Source organism: Sinohyriopsis cumingii, chromosome 1 (assembly GCF_028554795.1).
Source record: "Sinohyriopsis cumingii isolate HCF-2022 chromosome 1, ASM2855479v2, whole genome shotgun sequence".
Classification (NCBI taxonomy): Eukaryota; Metazoa; Mollusca; class Bivalvia; order Unionida; family Unionidae; genus Sinohyriopsis; species Sinohyriopsis cumingii.
In genome coordinates, this window is record NC_142961.1 from 153,674,382 (window position 1) to 153,696,005 (window position 21,624).

At 35.1% G+C, this 21,624-nt stretch overlaps 1 protein-coding gene and 1 long non-coding RNA gene across 2 annotated transcripts in view; one reads left to right on the forward strand and one right to left on the reverse strand.

The window, feature by feature from the left end:
• The window catches only part of LOC149808183 (ADP-ribosylation factor GTPase-activating protein 1-like), a 133,377-nt gene that overhangs the window by 84,120 nt on the left and 27,633 nt on the right, over positions 1 to 21,624 (reverse strand). The gene's annotated exons all lie outside the window — the stretch shown is intronic.
• Positions 7,907 to 19,701, forward strand: LOC149808184 (uncharacterized). Its single transcript, XR_016419680.1, has 2 exons — positions 7,907 to 8,434; positions 18,745 to 19,701. It is a non-coding gene; the product is annotated as an uncharacterized LOC149808184 (long non-coding RNA).

Sequence of the window (21,624 nt, forward strand, 5' to 3'; positions counted from 1 at the left end):
TTTAAAGAACAGTGAACTGACAGTAATGCTATAAAACCACGATTTTAAGGCAACAAGCTGGACCAATGCATCATGACTCAGCAGCATTAACTTGAATCAAATTATTTGAAACATGTAAGACCAATCACTTACTTTCAGTAGTTCAATATGTGATTCACAGGGTGCTAATTACACTTCCACTCTACCATGGTCCTTGACTTCTCACTTGTTCATCAACAACTGTTCTGTTGTCACTATTCAAGTCTTCTGACTCATACACAGTCCAGTCAAGGAGAAAACCCAATTTACCAGCTGTGACTGGGCGGGCTAGCCATATACAACAACCAACTCACATTAACCAGCCAGCATGCCGCAAAAAATCAATATCTTGTGACTGCAGGCAGAGGCACTAGTGCAGATTAAAGATTCTAAATTTCTGGATTAAAAGGAAGGGTTCTAATTTGTTCCTGATGACAGCACTGATAATTTGAAAGTGAACTGATAAATAGCACACCGATATTTAGGAAGTATACTGATAATTAGGAATAACCTATAAATAGGCAACACAACATCAATTTACACAAATGAAAATATGAAATATTCTCAGAAAGCAGTGGTCAGAGATTGCAATATAATGAATTCAAGAAACCTTACTCTAAACTCTTGGAGTCTGCAAATGTATCAAAACTCCACATCCAAATGTATCAACTTTCCACATTCAAAAGTTAAAGACCATGGAACTTAAAGGTGTTTTTTTTCCCAAAAAAATATTCAAACCAGAAAGGTCCAACATATCTTTAATGATCTGTAAACTTTTAAAAATAATTTCTTACCCTGCATGGTATGCAAAGACCCTGAAGATTTCAAATGTTAGCACCTGGAATCTTAGGTTTTCAGCAGCTAATCTCTTGAATTCCCTCCCTAGTAATTCTGAATAACCTGAGATATGAGCAATTTTAAATCCCTCTTAAAGGCCTGGTCTAAGAGCATATAGTGTAAATGCTCTGTAAATAAAAACAAATAAGGAAATTGCTGTGGCCATAATTGGCTGCATGTTTAGTGTTTAACTTGTCAGTCTTGCATATTTGCTTACAGCTTACCCTAAATGCACTATATGCTGAACAGGTTTAGATGGATTTTCCTCCCCATTTTAGATGTATACTTTATCCCTGCCACATGCGTAGTTATTTTCGTTTTTAGCTCTGTTTCCTTGCTTCTAGCCTATGGTTGCTTTTAGTTCTGTAGTCTTGCTTGTAGCTTTGTACTGTTTTCACATATCTTTCCCTGTATAGGATGTGAATTATTATTGACTCATCTATTTTCTGATAATATGCATCAAGCAAATTATTCACATACACCCGCCCCTGATTTCACCTCAGAACATGTTTTGACCTACATCTATAAAACTTAATGGCTGACCACTACATTTTTGCCTTGCCCTACCCCTCCTTGAAAATAATTCTGCAGGTGCCCCTGGCATCCAGTGCATTAACACAAATCATATATGTGTGTAGGTATGTGTATAGACTGGTCCAGACTTCTCATCCCCGTATATTTAAAATTTTCATGTATATGTATAAACAGTATCATAAGTGTGTATTTTCTTGCCATTACAAAGTATAATTTAACACTTCATGTAATTTTAAAGTAGAATCTATTCATGTAAATTTTCATTTCTCTGCCTAAATGAACACTATTAATGTTGTGTGTGTGTGTGTTTGTACACCAGATTCTCAATCTCAAAGTCAATTATTTTATTTTTTATAGTTGGTATAACAGCTCTAACTAGCTAATGTTTCATAATATGTAAATGCAAACTAACTCAAAATAAAATGTGTCTGTGGTACTTAAATGTTGTTCTTGTTGTGCATTTAATGCCATTTTTCAGCACATGACATGCTATGCATGTTGGCCAGTATACTTGGTGAAGGAATAACCTAGCAAAAACCCCAGGAAGAACCACTGACCATGGGAAGTTACTGGCAAGCTTTCTCACATACCCATGCTTGCTGACTCAATACTGGAACCACTGTGAATATTGGAGAGATGTGCGAGTTAACTTGTCAAGGCAAGCATCTTAGACCACTTGGCTCTATGTTTCAACTTCAAGAACTAATATTCTTTAGAACTGGACCAAATAAATTCTTTACATTCTTCATTTTTAAGCAGAAACTTTCATTGGTTTCTTACATGTTTTATTAGTGTCTTTAAGTAAAAACTCTCAATTTGTATCAATCAACAACTAATTTAATTCTTTAACAATAGTCCAATTTTTTTTTAACTGAAAAAAGTCATTGAAGTATGAAACAGAGCTGAAACTCTCCCAGTTTTGGCAGGTGGGTGATGCACTCACATACAGGCATGACATGCAAAGTTGAATAACACTACAACCATTAGTGCATAAAAAACTGACTTAAAAACACAATGTTACTGCATCATGAAATGTAAGTCACACTTACCTACTATTGCACTCACCAACAGACATCCACCCACAAGGCTGTATGAGCCTGCTGTTATTAGCTTATCAAACAAGCAAAACCTTACAATTTAGGTGTGAAAGACAGGGCAAGACTTTTCCTTGCTATTCCAACGGTCATCACTCCATTTGTTCCACATGGATGAATTTTGATGAATAAAGCCTTGGCTAGAGAAGGCAGGTATAATACTATATCCTTTCTTGATCTCTCAGCAGGTGATCCAAAATACAAAATACATTAAAACCTCAAATATCTGAGCCAAATTTAGGGTTCTTCCAAATTAACAACATGCCCCCACCCCACATTACACAGACTTTGTCATCCAAATATAAATAATCAAGAAATTTTTCATGTATCCCCTTTCCAAAATATTACATAGATTCAGTCACTCAAATTGCCAATGATCCAAATGTTTCTCAAATCTCAAAAAAATTACACAATCTCAGTAATCCAACTGCCAATCATCCAACTGTTCCTCATGTCCCTCCAAACATTATACAAACTCAGTCATCCAACCCACCAATCATCCAACTGTTCCTCCTGTCCCCCCGAACATTTTACAAACTCAGTCATCCAAACCACCAATCATCCATATGTTCCTCATGTCCTCCCACTCCCCACCCCGCTGAACAGTTTACATAAGTATGGAATCACTATATGGGACAAAACAAGTACATCTTTTTGGTCACCTAAAGGTAAAAGGTTGGGTTTTTAAAAAAACAAAACTAAGGTCCTGAGTATAACACTGAAAATTAGGTAATGGTTTATAAATTATATTTTTTCTGTTATGACAATCATTTAACTGACTTCCACAGCAAAAGGTATCCAAACTGCTTATGTTAATTTAAGTGAAAACATCAAGTGGTCTAAGCTGCTTGCCTATACTGATCAATGACCTCTCACCTCTGTGTTTGATTCTCAGCTTGGCCAATGTGGGTATGCCAGAAAGACTGCCAGTACCTTCATATTTGGTTGGTGATTCTTTCTTTAGTATTCCTTGGCTCTTCCACAGCCAAATATACTGTCTACCATTTATCATGTGCTGAAAAATGGCTCACAAAAACACTTACGGAGCCCTGGTCATGTATGGATATAGTAATGCTCTGGAGTTGACCTGAAAACTTTAAATAACATTTCGGTCCATTATACAGCTGCAATGCACACTGGCTGAATTTGGCTGGGCTGAAACTAGTGTAGGTAACTGATACAATGAGGATTACAAATGATATATTCAAAGCTGCTATTTCTGCAATTCCAATCCACAAGTTTGCTATGAAAAACTGAAGCAAGATGACTTTCAATTGCAAGTGCTGTAAAACTGATATTCAAACACCAAACAAAATCAGGTCAAACTGCAATTAACATAAGGTATTATATACTGAAATTAAAGCATATGAATCACCTTGGCAATTTCTGTGCAACAAAAACATGCTCAGATGTATGTCAATGCAGTAATTCACATGAAAATCATGAATTTTGTCCACTGGAAAATTCTTTACCAAAAAAATGCAATCTATTCATACTAGCTATTTTTGATTTGCATAATCATAGGACTGATCAAGAGGTTGTGAATTTTAAAAAAATAGCTTGATGCATTTGTAACATCTCTGTCAATCCTTGTTTCATAAATGGCCAAGGTAGTCAAAATCGCAGCTATATGAATATATTCGAGGTATGATCTACAGGACTGACTCCAAGTTGTACATGAATTTAAGGCTATATAATATCTAAACAAGTTAAAACATTACATCTTTGAAAATACAAACTTTAATTAACTCTGAATTGTTTAAAATGTCAATATGAACTTGATATGTAGAGATGAAACCATTCTGTTACAACTCTATGGTGTGTGTATGTGATTTGGATTTTTAATGTAGCTTTAACAATTTTTCAGTCATATCACTATGATGTCTGCAGTGTGGCAGTTTTTAGTGATGTCTAGCACTGGGGCATAATGTCGCAGACATGTAGCATGATGTCCCACCCAGACACATTATCCTGACACCAGGCCGACCAGTCCTAACACTAACCTTGTAATGCTGAGCACCAAGCAAGGAAGCTGTTAGTACCATTTTTGTAAGTCTTTGATATGACTCAGCCGGGGATCGAACCCATGACCTCTTGCATCTGAGGCAGATGCTCTAACCACTAGGCCACCGGAGCGGTCAACTCTGTGGTCTTATACTAAGTAACAGAAAAGAGCAAAAGCCAACAAGTTTTGTCAAATTCAACAAATACTTTATTTCACTAGAACACAACATGAAAATTTAAAAGAACTTGTAGCATTGTGAATTAAATCCCAGATAGTCTTAAAAGTTCTATCACAAGTCTAAATGTATGAAGTTTAATTGAATTCCAGTGGTACTCCAAATAAATTTTGACACTGAATGTGTGCCAGTGTCACGTTTGCTCAGCCCCAGTTTGTAAATCGAGTATAAACTAAGGCATTATTACAAGCCATGGTTTGATGTCTAATTATTGCTGCAGGCTAGAGTTAATCTCTTACGCAAGGTTACCATGACCAGAGAGAAGACCCAACATCTTGAACCGGCACAGGCATTGGATCGCGCGACTTCCCAACTATGTGTTACAGCTTAGTCCTAAGATCAGAGGATCCCATGAGTGACCAGGGCGTGTTCTAAATCTGTCTCCATGTGGACAGACACTGAGATGGACATTGTCCCCTAAGTTTGACTGGATCATAACTTCTAGCTAGCAAGTGAAAATTTAGTCTCGCCTAGGAAGATTGCTGAGCAACATAGGGTTACTCTGAGGAAGCCACTAGTAATTTGGCGGTAAAAGTTAGAAAGGAGATTCTAAGGAAAGACAAAGCTTCATAAAGGTGAGTAAGTTATTTGCTATATTTTTGCAGAATATTGCAGCCTTGTAATTGTAATTATGTGTAGTAGGTATACTTAATTACTAGGATCATTTAGTACATAGGATTAACTCTGTAGTGTTCATTTACAGGCATTTTTGAGTATTAAGTAGAGAATTATGTAGATTGTTAGCTTGTGGTCAGAATTAATTTTGTAATTCGCTATTAGGTTACTTCGTAGTAAACTAGTGCATTTATTCATGTGACATGTTAGATTTTACACATGCTTGAATTGTGAATTTGGAAAATGGTTGAAGTGTGTAAGATTAGTTAATATGGATGTATGGATATATCAGAGCACTGATATTTGAATATTTGTGTGCTTTGTAGGAGTTGTAAAGAAATGTGTCTGATTGCTGTGATATTGTTTAGTATAGTGGGATTAGGAATATGTACTGATGTGATGCAATTTGTTGATGTATGTATGAGATGTAATTGATACCGTGCTTTTATTGCAACGTTGTTTTACCATACAAGAACATATGAGTATTTTGATGTGAATGAATGCGTGACTGAAGAAATTTAATAGCCTTTATCTGATGATAGGGTGGGTGTTGTGTGAGACGAGAGGGCTAAGGAAAATATTGTACATGCACTGTCCCTCTGTTTTCACAGGAAGTTTTTGGGGGGACAGAACTTCCGGTTCAGTTAAGTCACAAGTCTCTAAGAGGGGAGACGAAATGAGACTAGCAGAGCAGTCGGAATAGACAAAGTCTAGTCGGTGGAGTAAAGGTGGATAGAAGGTGAAGGTGAGGAAAAGTAGCCTGGAGGAAAAAGTGGAGGAGGAGGAAAAGGAGTATAGAGGAGTTGAGGAGGATAAGGAATTTGGAGAAAGGAGAGAAGAATACACAGATGAGTAGAATACAAGGACAGGTGGAAAGCTATCTCACACTACTAATCATAATGATGCAGTAGGCTATCACAGGGTCGAGCAGAAGGAGAGTACTTGGGAAATTTGAAGCACTTGACTACTGAATTGTTATTAAATTGTTATTCGTGAATTTCACTTTTTTGTATATTCAATCATTTAACTGACTGCATTGCTGACTGGGGACTCAGAACTTTACATCCATCTTTCACTAATTTAACTTCCAACCAAAATCGAGCCTGGGAGTAACTGCTATAATAACTTAAATAGAATATTGCGAGCACCCCACCCCAACCATTACACACCTACCACAGTGGCGGCATAACAAACCGTCACACCACAGCCTGTAATCTGGAATGTGCTAATGAGTCAATTACTTGGAATGTGATGACGTGCTAACAGTTTTTTTGAAGTATCGCAATAATATAATCCAAAATATTCTTGTCTGAATTCACTATAATTACAAATTAAAGTTTTAATCCAAGAATACTATTTAGAACATTGTAACTCCAGTGAATAATAATGTGAATAAATTAATCCACTCAAACTAAGAACTGTACACAACAAAAAGACTGATTGTCACATTGTGAGAACATTTGCTAATGTTTCATGTATACCTATCTTATAGTTAATTCATAGTTAAAAACACCTTATATAATGTCAACACATATTATGTAAGATTACAGCTATAGGCCCAGTTCTGGACACAAAGGAACTGCCTATATGTTGTTAACCAATACACAATGACCCATCCACAGTAAATTCAAAGGGAATTCTACAACCAGGCAGATGATGTAGAGACTATGATATTTGTTTTGCAATGAGTCAGTGATGTCATGACCGACTTGAGGCAATTTTGGGCTTTGGGAAAATGGAAACCTGAGATAGAAAAGTTAAATTATCAAGGCAGTTTTCAAAGAATCAAAACTGAGAGATTCAAATCTAGGGCAGACTCTAACCAAGCAGCTGCTCATGTTTGAACTAAATCCATTTTTCAATCAGTACATGTGGGAACCTCACCTGGGGTGAATCATCGTGAAGTTGAGAGCCATTAGACTGTATTCCAAGTAGCCTATAGTAGTGCACTCATTAAAAAGGCGAGAAGGAAATTCTAGTGAAATTCAAGGTTTGGATTTGTGAACAAAGGCTTCTTAAGGTAACATATCTTTGCCCAAATTTGTCTTATTTTCATAAATAGGTGTTGTAAGATTGATACATTATGTAGAGTAGTTTATTAGAAATGGAATCTTCCACCCATAGCTGAATTATCAACATATCGTAACATAGTGTACAGCGAATTATTAACATGCCATATTAACTTATAGTAGACTGTCAGATTGGAATCGAAGTGGATTGCGAAATTTACTACTATGTTGCATCGTAATGCATAAATGAATTTATTAGAGAATTGTGTAAGAACTTGTACTTGCTTCATCATTATATGAATATATAGATTGTGTATTATGCATAGTCCACCATTTTCAATTAGTCATTGTTGGACCTATGCACACATAATTAGGTAATTTATATTCATATATTTGTATGTGTCTTTCATAATTCATAGGAAGGAAATGTGTATGATTGTTACTGATGATAGTTTACTGTATCGAGAAGTTAACAATTAGGGATGTGTATGCATCTATAAGAACTCGTTAATAATCATATTATTACTATAGCAGTGAGTGCTTGAGTTGACCTGTTAATTCATTCGCCATTATTCTGATGACAGGTCTGTAAGAGTATGATGAATTTTCCTGAGATCAGAGTAAGGAGACAAGAATATACATCTCTTCTAATTCTTCAGAAGTTTTCTGGGTGGGAGTTAGAGTCTACATCCAAGGATTGGAGATGAGGAAAGAGACATGGAGAGCACGTGGTAGGCATTTATAGTGATGACATCAGTTTATGTGGAGGTGTAATGCCTGAAGCAGCAAGTGAGAGAGAGAGAGTACCAGTAGTGTCAAAGAGGTGGACAGAGATTGACAGATGAGACAACACTGAAAGAAAACACTCTCACTTAAGACCTTTATTTTCATGTGATGGAATAATAACTGGCAACTCTGAATAAGTCATTGATTGTATTTGTTCAAAAGAAATTGCAACTGAAAAATTTTGTCAATGAAATTGCTGACTGGGGGCTCATGTATTTAAATTGTAACTGTCCACCTTTCTCTCGTATTAGAAATAATACCATAGGAGGCATGTGACACTGATTCTGCTTCAGATGTTAAGGTAAGAATGAGTAATTTTTCAAGTAAATAAGATTATATACCCCTCTACTTGACCAAGGTCAAAATTAACATTTCTGGAAATTATGTTGTTTACACACAAAATAGTACTGGTCAGCTGGACTAGGATCTTGATTTAGGCCAAAGTCAAGCACAGACATGCATAACATGTAATCATTTGCAAAATGCCAACAAATAATACTGAATGATGCACTTGGCAACTTTGCTTGAAAACTTTTTTTGCTGAGAGATTGTTTGAAAAAAGCCAAGCATAAAGGTATGGAGTGAACTCAGCTTGATACCTATCTCCATACAAATTGGCTCCAAAGACCCATGCCTGGTACCCAGTGACTGGGCGAGGACTCTGCAAATTAATCAGATCTCAAATCTATCCCCAGATCTGAAATGTGTTGCTCCCCTCATGGGGAGGGGTATGACTAAAAAAAACAACCTAACCAAGCAGTGGTTCAGGTGCTGCTCCTCCCCAAGGGGAGGGTATGACTTGCTCTCTATTATAGTGGTAAGAGAGTGTGCTGCTCCTCCCTCTCAGGAGGACATGACTATGAACTCTCCAACCATTTATACCTTTGGCCCACTAATGTAAGGAATCTCTGAGGAGACTTGAGTCATCTCTCTCTGAGACCTGAAGGACTCAGAGACAAACCCAGAAAATGATGAAAATGAGGATAACTTCTTCCTTATTTAGAAGGCACATCACTGTCAATGAAATCCCATATCTCATCAGACCAAAGGCTACAAAATAGATAGCTGTCTGTCTTCTTACAGTGCGCACCGGATAAGCAAGTGGGGGTGTGTGTCCTAGGGATATTTCTTGCGGCCACTCTTATCCACACTTTGTTTAGACACTGTTTCTGGAAAAAGGATTATATACAAAAACTTCTAAGTAGGTAAAGCAGGGACTAAGTCTACACTAATATAATTATTCAACAAAAAGACACCTTACCTGTGTGTGATTTGGATTTTTAATGTAGCTTTAATAATTTTCCAGTCATACTGCTATGATGTCTGCAGTGTGGCAGTTTACAGTGATGTCAAGCACTGGGGCATCATGCCGCAGACATGCAACATGATGTCCCACCCAGTCACATTATCCTGACACCAGGCCGACCAGTCCTAACACTAACCTCTTAATGCTGAGCGCCAAGCGAGGCAGCTGTTAGTACCATTTTTGTAAGTCTTTGGTATGACTCAGCTGGGGATTGAACCCATGACCCCCCACATCCGAAGCAGATGCTCTAACCACTAGGCCACTGGAGCAGTTGACACCTTACCTGGCTTTTTCACTAAGATAAAATGTTGAAAAGGAAGCAATGCTAGCTTTAGGACACAAAAAAACTCTCAAGAGAGATTAATTACTCAGAGATAAAAAAATCAATCACAGAATAACCCTAACATTCACAAAGAATATAATAGACAAGATGCTTAATAATTTGCCCACTGACCCAAGAAGTGGTGACTAATCTTATTTATGTATACAATGTTTAACCGTTCAACATGGCGATCCCTCCTCCACAAAAAAAATATTTTTTAAAAATATGAAGGTCTTTAACACATGCCCAAGATGTATAGTGCTGCCTCAGTGTTCTGGAAGATTCTGGTTCTACCTAATGGAAATTTTTGTCATTCTGTTGGATATTTTCCTCCCAGAATCTGTTGGGTATTTTCCTCTCAGGAAAGGACCAACTATGCAATAGCAACAGGTATAGTATTACAAATATTAAAACAAAAAAGTGATTTTGCATCAGTTCCACCATCTCAATCTTTGACAGAAATATTGATGTTGTCATTATTATTATTATAAGCAACATAACACACAATCTCAATTTCAGGAGAAGTTTTAAGAATTTTAGTGAAACCAAGGAGGTCTTTAAAAAAAATGTAGCTCACAGGTGTCACAAAGCTAACTGGTAGCATCAGAAAGGAGGGAGTCTGCCCAAACGCAACGCTGCCAACAAAATTTATATTAAATGGAAACAGATCCTTATCAGGCAATGCAATGAATAGAAGTCTGTGTATACAGTATGTCCAAATTTAGTCATCATAAAATGTTTCCATAGTTAGTCGCATCTCAGGCTAAAATCAGTCAATTTAGTAGTGATCATTTTGGGTCATGACAAAATTTAATAATGATCACTTTTCAACAGCAGTTTGGCTGCTTTCATAAGGATTGACAATGTTTGTTTTGATTATATATATATATATATATATATATATATATATATATATATATATATATATATATATATATATATATATATATATATATATATTTATATATATATTGTACATACTTGCTTTTATCCCAAGTTCAACTGCAAACTGCCCAGACTAAGGTCTGCCATTGCATAAAGCACCAGCAGATCAGGGTCTGTGTTGTTTGCATTCTGACTTGACTTATAAGGAAATATATACAATACATGTATCTGATCAAATGCATTTAAATATCTAACTGATCTTCAGTGACAATGCCACAGGAATCCATGTACTGGGACATTTCAGTGAACCTATGTATATGGACATTTCAATGAACCCATGTATTGGAACATTTTAATGAACCCATATTTTGGGTCATTTTAATGAGCCCATGTATTGGGACATTTCATCAAACCCACGTATTGGGACTTGTTAATGAACCCATATATTGGGACATTTTAATGAACCCATGTATTGGGATATTTTAATGAACCCATGTATTGGGACATTTCAATGAACCCATGTATTGGGACATTTCAATGAACACATGTATTGGGACATTTTAATGAAACCCATGTATTGAAACATTTTAATTAACACAAATATTGGGACATCTTAATGAACCTATGTATTAGGACATTTTAATGAATGTATGTATTGGGAAATTAACCCATGTATTGGGACATTTTAATGAATCCATTACTGGGACATTTCAATGAACTCATATATATTGGGACATTTCAATAAACACATGTAATGGGACATTTTAATGAAACCCATATATTGGAACCTTTTTATGAACACATGTATTGGGACATTTTAATAAACCCATGTATTTGGACATTTTATTGAACCCATGTAGTGGGACATTTTAATGAACCCATGTACTGGGACATTTTAATGAACTTACGTATTGGGAAATTTTAATGAAGCCATGTATTGGGAAATTTTAATGAAGCCATGTATTGGGACATTTCAAAGAACCCATCTATTGGGACATTTCAATGAACACATGTATTGGGACATTTTAATGAAACCCATCTATTGGAACATTTTAATGAATCCATATATTGGGACATTTTAATGAACCCATGTATTGGGAAATTTTAATGAACCCATGTATTGGGACATTTCAAAGAACCCATGTATTGGGGCATTTCAATTAACCCATGTATTGGGACATTTTAATGAAACCCATCTATTTGGACAATTTAATGAACCCATATATTGGGACATTTTAATGGACCCATATATTGGAACATTTTAATGAAACCCATGTACATATTGGGGCATTTCAATGAAACACATGTATTGGGACATTTTAATAAACCTATGTATTGGGACAATTTAATGAACCCATGTACTGGGACATTTTAATGAACAATGTACTGGGACATTTCAATAAACACATGTATTGGGACATTTTAATGAACCCATGTATTGGGACATTTTAATGGACCCATATATTGGAACATTTTAATGAAACCCATGTACATATTGGGGCATTTCAATGAAACACATGTATTGGGACATTTTAATAAACCTGTGTATTGGGACAATTTAATGAACCCATGTACTGGGACATTTTAATAAACAATGTACTGGGACATTTCAATAAACACATGTATTGGGACATTTTAATGAACCCATGTATTGGGACAATTTAATGAACCCATGTACTGGGACATTTTAGTGAACAATGTACAAGGACATTTCAATAAACACATGTATTGGGCATTTTAATGAACACATGTATTGGGACATTTCAAAGAACCCATGTATTGGAATATTTCAATGAACACGTGTATTGGGACATTTTAATGAAACCCATCTATTGGAACATTTTAATGAACCCATATATTGGGACATTTTAATGAATCCATATATTGGAACATTTCAAAGAACCCATCTATTGAGACATTTTAATGAAACCCATGTACATATTGGGGCATTTCAATGAAATACATGTATTGGGACATTTTAATAAACCTATGTATTGGGACAATTTAATGAACCCATGTACTGGGACATTTTAATGAACAATGTACTGGAACATTTCAATGAACCCATATGTGTAATACATACTGGTACAATATTTCTAAACAATGATTTTTTTGTCACTGGTAAGATGAAAGAAAAACAAGAGAAACAAAAAAAAAATAAACAGAAAGAAAGAATGTTTAGATCATATCAGTTGATCAGGCAAAGAAAGACACTATTTATTACAAACACATTATACGCTATAAAGTACATGATCTGATAAACCTGCATTCGAGTTAAAACACAAGTTCCTCTTAGTCACCAGTAGAATAATGGCTCCCATTGTTTCCATAACAACAAAAATGTTTCTTTCCTTTCAGATTTGATTGCAATAAATTTTTCAAATTATAGTGGTCTTTAATAAAAACTTTCAACCTGTCTAATCCAGGCACAACTTTTTTCATTTTCATACATTGAGGTAATATTTAGCCAGAAGCAAACAAAAATACAAAGGTTGCTCATAGATTCCACCTGCACTTGTATCTCCCAATATTATACAGTCTTTGCACTTGGCACAGTATCTATGTTCATTTTATTCCAAATCCAGTTGAACGCATCATATGAGAAACTGTTTATCACAACACAATCCCAAAACACACGCAGTATTGTTTCTGGTAAAAAAAATTTAAAAAGCTACATTTCTTGGTACCAGACAATTGTATTTTATACAAAAATGAATTTATTGGTAAAATTTTGTGAGTAACACAAAATTGAAGCCATTGTAATTTTGATTTTTTTTTATTCTAAAAACTTTTTATTATAATGTTAGGCCATATCCATATTCAAATTGAAAGTTTCATTCCATATCCTTTTAATGGTTTGCTTGACATCCAATTTCAAGAGTGGTTTGTAAGGATCTTTACACCCTTTATTATTCTGAAAGACAATTTCCAAACTGAAAGGGATACATGGTCTGACCGGTATCTTTATATCTAGCTGCAAATTTTTTACATAAGAACTCAACACATTGAATTATAAATTAAAAAGTAAGGAAATTCATGTTGAGCCTGTGTTTAACTTTAAAACTCACAAAATCACTGCTCTAAAACATAAATTACATTATGTTCAAATGATATCTTATAGAAAACTCAAGGTACCTTTTTCACCCTTCGAAGTGAGTTCATCCATAAATTTGTTTTCATAACACAATCAACAGACCCATGAATTGAGACATTTTTTAAAAAAATCATGTGTTGGGACATTTAAAAAAAAAAACATATTGGGATGTTTTAATGAACCCATGTACACTGTATTGGGACATTTAATGTGAAATTAATGCCCATAAAAAATTATACTTATCAAAATCATTGAACACAAATGAATTTCGTTTAGACAACACAATAGAGTATACTGGACCAATTATCAAATGCAGTGTAATGAACCAATTATCAGATACAGAGTACTAGACCAATTATCAAATGCAGTGTAATGGTATAATGGACCAATTATCTGATATAGTGTACTACACCAATTATCAAATGCATTGTAATGGACCAATTTTCTTTTATAGTGTACTGGACCAACTATCAAATGCAGTATAATGGACCAATTATCAGATATAGTGTATTAGACCAATTATCAAATGCAGTGTAATGGTATAATGGACCAATTATCTGATATAGTGTACTAGACCAATTATCGAATGCAATGTAATACTTTGGATTAATACTTTGGATATGTACAAGAGAAATAAAACAAGTTTTTAGCAACATTCTTAACAAAAAGTGAATAATTAAGTGACAAAAGATGCAGCAAGGGAGTTTAGTTTCAGATAGAAGGGGTTAGCTCTGTACATTCAAATGATATCAGAAAGAAGAAAGAAAAAAATGATAGACAAGCAGACCTAATTATTGTATTTTAGTATTTATACCTCACTCTGCCTCCATCAATCTGGTTCATTCTCATATTACATCACTGTACAACTCTTGGGTATATGAGACCAAATAATAATAATCATAATGCTAAAATACTCTGTTTATAAAGGGTAGCTAATTTAGTACAATGACTATTCACCCATGAAGCCATCACAGAAAATTTAAGCATGCAAGGACAAACTTTAAACAAGGAAAAACGCAATATTATTTTTATCCAAGACAACTAAGCATTGCTTAACTTATAAACAGCAAAATGGATTACTGTCTTTGAAAACTACGCTTGACATGTGTCTCACATTTAAGGTAACATTGGTTGTATGGTTTTGATAAGAAAGAGAAATTGAGTATGAGGAGGATAGCCCCATAGTATGTTAAATCCTGCAATGAGTGGACACCATGAAAAATATATTTGTATCATGGCAGGCACTTTCTAAATGACAAACACCAAAGCCTAGATTTAGGAAACCTGGTTAATGAATGATGAGCCATGTGAACTCCATAGGTCAAGTGCACCAGATCACACATATGTAAAGACAGCTGTTGAAAAAGTTAATGTGTATTCATTGCCCAAAAGTGACTTTATATTGCATAACCACAAAATATATTTTAATTCCACAAGGTCTGTACATATAAATTTTGGCTAATCATCTAGACTGAGAATGACAATCCAAGCTGACTGAAATGATGTAAAGCAGCTATGTCCAACTTCCTCCATGGCTAGAGCCAGATAAACAAATTTTAAAGTCATGCCTTATTATGTAAACAAGGGGATTAAACCAGGTTGTGGATTGTAGGTTGCCTTATTATGTAAAAAAGGGGATAAAACCAGGTTGTGGATTGTAGGTTGCCTTATTATGTAAAAAAGGGGATTAAACCAGGTTATGGATTGTAGGTTGCCTTATTATGTAAAAAAAGGGATAAAACCAGGTTGTGGATTGTAGGTTGCCTTATTATGTAAAGAAGGGGATTAAACCAGGTTGTGGATTGTAGGTTGCCTTATTATGTAAAAAACGGGATAAAACCAGGTTGTGGATTGTAGGTTGCCTTATTATGTAAAAAACGGGATAAAACCAGGTTGTGGATTGTAGGTTGCACATGCACTCTGCGACATTAGTTGTTGATGTTGCTTATGTTGTTGTAGGGTTTAATGCCATTTTTCAGCACACGATAGGCTATACATGGCGGCCAGTATTAATGGTTGAGGAAGAACCCGGGAAATCCTCGGAAAGAACCACCTACCCTCGAGAAGCTACTCTCTGCGACATTAAAAATCATTATGTACTAAAATGTTACACATGATAGAGGGCTATTACATATCCATTCAACTGCATCAGACTGAAGCAAAAGAACAATACATAATTTTATACTAAATTTGCCGTTTTTAAAAAAAAGAATTGAGTATATCAATGTTGTCACAAATATCAAAGCAAGACAATGTAAAATCTCAATCTGAGAAATTTTATGGCATTTAGCGAAACCAAACAGGCTGCCCAAAAATTTAGTATGGTTTAAACGTAGCATGCAGGTGCCATATGGATTACTGGCAGCATAACAACAATATAGATTTTGGCCAAAGGCCAAGCAGCCATCAACTTTCATATTACAAGGAAATATATCCATATATGGCACTAAAATCAATAGGAGATCATGTATATTTGTATAAGTCAGTCATGAAATGTTTCCATAGTTACTAACGTCTCAGGCTAAAACCAGTTAATTGTGTAGTGATCATTTTGGGTCAAGACAAAATTTAATAATGACCATTTTTCAACAGTGGTTTGGTTGCTTTCATTCAGAATTGACGATTATAATGTGTGTTTTGGTTATTCAAATATTCTGTATATACTTGGTTACAAGTCAAGTCCAACTGCAAACTGCACTGACCCAGCAGATCAGGGACTACGTTGTTCACATTTGGACTAATAAGCAAGTATATATTGTATATGTTCAACTGTATTTAAATATCTAATTGAGCTTCAGTGAGAATGTTATGTAAACCTATGTAAGGGGATATCTTAATGAACCCATATATTGTGACATTTTAATGAAACCCATGTATTGGGACATTATTATGAAACCCATGTATTGGAACATTTCAATGAAACAGATGTACAGGGACATTTTAATGAAACCCATGTATTGGGACATTATTATGAAACCCATGTATTGGGACATTATTATGAAACCCACGTATTGGGACATTTTAATGAAAACCATGTATAGGGTCATTTCAATGAAACTCATGAATTTGGGACATTTCAATGAAACCCATGTATTGGAACATTTCAATGAAACTTATGTACTGAGATATTTTGATGAAACTCATATACTAGGACATTTCAATGAAACCCATGTACTGGGACGTTTCAATGAAACCCATGTATTGGGGCATTTTAATGAAACCATGTTTTGGGACATTTAATATAAATTTAATGTCTTTAAAATATTATACTATTCAAAATCATTCAACGCAACTAAATTTGGTTTAGACAACACATTTATCAACTGCAGTGTAATGGTGTAATGGATCAATTATCAAATGTAGTGTAATGGACCATTTATGAGATATAGTGTAATAGACCAATTATCAAATGCAGTGTAATGGTGTAATGGATCAATTATCAATGTAGTATAATGGAACAATAAGCAGATATAGTGTAATAGACCAATTATCAAATGCAGTGTCATGCAAAAAGTATCAGAAGCGTTGTAATGCTTGGGATAGGTATAAGAGAATTAATGCAACTTTTTACATCATTATTAAGAAAAAAGTGACTAATTAAGTCCGAAGAGCTGAAACAATGGAGCATGTTTAAGACAGAAGGGGTTAGCTCTGTACGTAAAATGATATCAGAGAGAAGAAATAAAAAAGATAAGGAAATGGACCTAACTATTGTCTTTCAGTATTCATTCCTCACTTCCCTCCATCAGTATGATTCACTCTCATATTACATCACTGAACAAATTTTAATTTCTCTTTCTATATTATACTAAAGAATGCTAAAATACTCTGTTGATAATGGGTAGCTCATTTAGTACCATGACTATTCACCCATAAAGCCCTCACAGAAAATTTTAAGTATGCAAGGCCAAATTTTAAACAAGGCAAAAAAGAATATTATTTGTACCCAAAAGAACTAGGCATTGTTTAACCTATAAATAACAAATCAATTACTGTCTTTCAGATACATGTTTGAGTGTGATTTAGATTTTTAACGTAGCTTTAACAACTTTTCAGTCATATTGCTACGATGTCTGCAGTGTGGCAGTTCATAGTGATGTCTAGCACTGGGGCATCATGCTGACCCCTGGTGATGAGTTTAAGTGGCAGGTGGTAGTAGCCTACTGCCGAGCTATGTAGCGTCAAGGTCATATAAGATACACAAAAGTGGATGGTATTATAGAAAGGTAGACAGATGTAGTTCTACAATGATACCAAAAAATCTGGAATTTCTAGTTGCACTACAAAATACAGAGGGAAAAACCTAATTTTTTGGACCCGGTTTATTTCTACCCAAAATTTGTCCATGGTCGGAATCCTATTTTAGTTTTGGATTTTAGACTTTTTGGTCTCAGCTCTAAGGCAGACCAGTATGAACTGCAAACAGACAGATGAACCTTTTCAAAAGGTAGGATAAGATGGGCATTTGGAATAAAGAGTGGTCTTGATACGAAAATGGTGGGTTTGAAGCAACAGAAAAAGAAAAAAGAACTCCAACTTTTACCCTTCTGCTCATGCATAAACAAATAGCCAATGAAAAACGATGGAAGATCACCTGGAAGTTGGTACTGTAGGATGTATTCAGAAATAGCTTTCAAAGAATTTCAGATGAAAATGATAACAACCTCCTGATCATCTAGAAGACAGCTGTAAGTATCATTTTTTAAGTCTTTGGTATGACTCAGCCAGGGTTCGAACCCGCAACCTCCAGCATCCAAGGCAGATGCTCAAACCACTAGGAAACTGGAGCAGACCATTTTTGACATGTATCTGACACAACAAAATTATAGCTGCTGTATCGAGCATGTGGAGTTATAGTAGTCGCACTTTCAGCACTATATAGGTGTTGTATGGTTTCGATAAGAGAGAGAATTACAACATATGAAGAACATAGCCCTTGAGTGTGTTAAATCTTGTAATAAGTTGACACCACAGAACAAATTATTTGGATATGTATCATTGCAGGCACTTCTAAATGAATGACACCAAGACCTAGATTTGGGAAACTTGGTCGATGAATGATGTACCATGTGAGCTCCACAAGTCCGAATGCACCAGGTCAGACATATGCAAAGACCGCTGCTGAACTAAGTCCATGTGTATTCAGTGCCCCAGGGCAACTTTAACTGCACAGCCATAAAATATATTTTAATTCTGCAGTTTGCAAATAAAAATCTCGGTTTATCATCTGGACTGAGGATGACAATCCAAGTTGAGTGAAAGGATGTTAAGCAATTATGTCCAACTTTCTCAGATAAACAATTTTTAAAGCCATATATCCAATAATGTGAAAAAGCAGATAATAACAAGGTTTTGTGCTGTATGCTGCACAGGAAAGGACTAATGTAGGACATTATATTTATCATGACAAGCAAAGGAAATTGATTATTGTTAAGTGGTATGCACCTTCACAGCTATTTATTTTCAACAGCTGTATGTCTTCATAATTTTTTGGGTGATTATCATTTTTAATTCTATGTGTAAGGGGATTAGTGAAATAGGATTAATTGCAAATCAGAGTTTTGTGCTGCATGTAAGTACAAATGCTGCATTCCTGTTTGAGCCATGTGCATACAGTTAAACAAGAAATTTTTTCAACTTAAGGATTTTGATGCAGATTTATATTGTTAGCAAACTGCTAATATTGATTATTTATGACATTTCAGTGTGTAGCATGGGAACAGACATGATCATTATCTTTCTATCATTTCATAATTTTGTCAATATATACAGTGGAGCCTCGTTAATCCGGACACATTCGTTCCCAGTGAATATGTCCGGATTAACGAGCTTTCCGGATAATTGAATCATGCACATTTTTATTTTACGATGTCATCACACCGTATACATGTACATGTATATGCTAGCTGTAATTGTACTGTATATTCAATAACGGTTGAAATAAATTAATGAATACTTCTACTGATGTGTGTTTATTTCATATTATTATAACATGCGATTGTACATACATATACAGTAAATATAAGTTTAGACAATGAACACTTTGTTCATGTCGACACTCTTTGCTTCTCCCTCATACAATTTGCCTTTGATGCCCCGCCAATTCTTGGAATTTTGTAGCCAACCACGAGAATAGGCAAAGTCAGTGATGCCGAGTTGGTCTCCAAATATCTTTGCCTTGGCAATGAGCATTTCATCGGTGACGGCGGCATGGTGGGTCCACATGTCTGAGAACCACAAGAAGACGGGCATCATCGACTTGTTGATATTTGGCGTGGCGAGTGCGAGTTAGGTCTGCTGAGTCAGCAGGTATGGAAAATCATTTGCCCGTGTTTTTTTTTAAATGATGTCCGCAACTGTCAACATGCCAATGACTAAGGATGAATAAGCCATAATATGCCGGTGTATATCTTGAATGGTAGCTTTTGGGTGATCTTTGTGCTGGCAAATCTTTTTTATGCTGGCCGGTATCTCTACTCGTCTACGCTTGCTTGATGGTGTTGCCATAATATATGTAAAATGTACAACGAATACAAACTGATATCTCACATTACGGTAAACTAATGAACTGCAGTCATTTCTATTAGTCGTATTTTACAGCCGTTATTGTTGCTAATAAGCTGATAATTGACGTCAACATTTTATTCTGATATGAAGCCCTGTACTGTCCACAGCTTAAATCAATTAACTGTATTTGTACAGCCATCAATAAACTATGATTGTTACATACAATTGGTAAACAACAAAGAGGCTTAATAACACACTTAATTTATTTACCATATGTTATGTCAAAAAGCGAGGACAATTTAATCCCAGTGTGATTATTTAATTATTAACACCCCCGTCGGCGACTAGCTAAAACAGACATTCTTTATACAATCGCTGGTTACAACATGGTCACGCTACCTAGTTTTTCCACACACAAGATCATGTGATTAATGGATAACTTTAACATATCACTAGAATTTTAACAATCAAAGATTGATACATTGGCACACCTCTAAATTTGCGTAGGTGAATCTGTATTATCCGACTGACTGTATTTTCATATACGATTTTTCTTATTTTTGGACAGATTATTTCCGGATTATCAATACAAGTTTTAAAGTAATTTTACACTTTGGTCCCCGATTTTGATTTCCAGATCCGGAACGCAGATTTCTTGATTAACGGAGCAAATTAACGTTTAGGAATTCCATTCCTGTTGAATTATGTCCGGATAGCGAGGTTTCCGGATAAACGGAGTCTGGATTAACGAGACTCCACTGTATTTTAAAAAATATATTCATTTGCTTCAACTACTAGCATGATAATAACAGCTTGAAATAAAAATGCCCAACTCTATCTGCTGTTTGGAACATAATTAGGTGTACTTATTGTAACATGGTTCTGCATCATTCAGTTCAATAACAGGAAGCTTTTAAATCCCAATGCACTATGGAAATGGATCTTTGATAACAGAGGCAGACCCTTCATGCACATAACAATGGAGGCAGAGCTAAAAACCACGTTAATATAACCTATCATGTGCTGAACAATGGCATTAAACCCACAAAATCAAACCTATCATGACTTACAACATGTGCACTCACAAAAGAAAATTTATATGTACGTCTTTAAAAAAATTCCTGACATGTATGTAGATACATAATGCTACAAAATGACAAAAAACAACATGATAAAAAAGAAGACAGCAAGCTCCATAAAAAGAGATAACTGTGTAGTAGATATTAAATCAATACATTTCATTGCATTTGGTCTTTCCAACAATATCTGCGGATATACTTTTTTCTATGCCCAGAATACAAAGGGAAAATGATATTCATCTTCCAGTATCAAACAACATTTACACATTCTAATTTGTTGAAGAATTTTTGGTTTGGT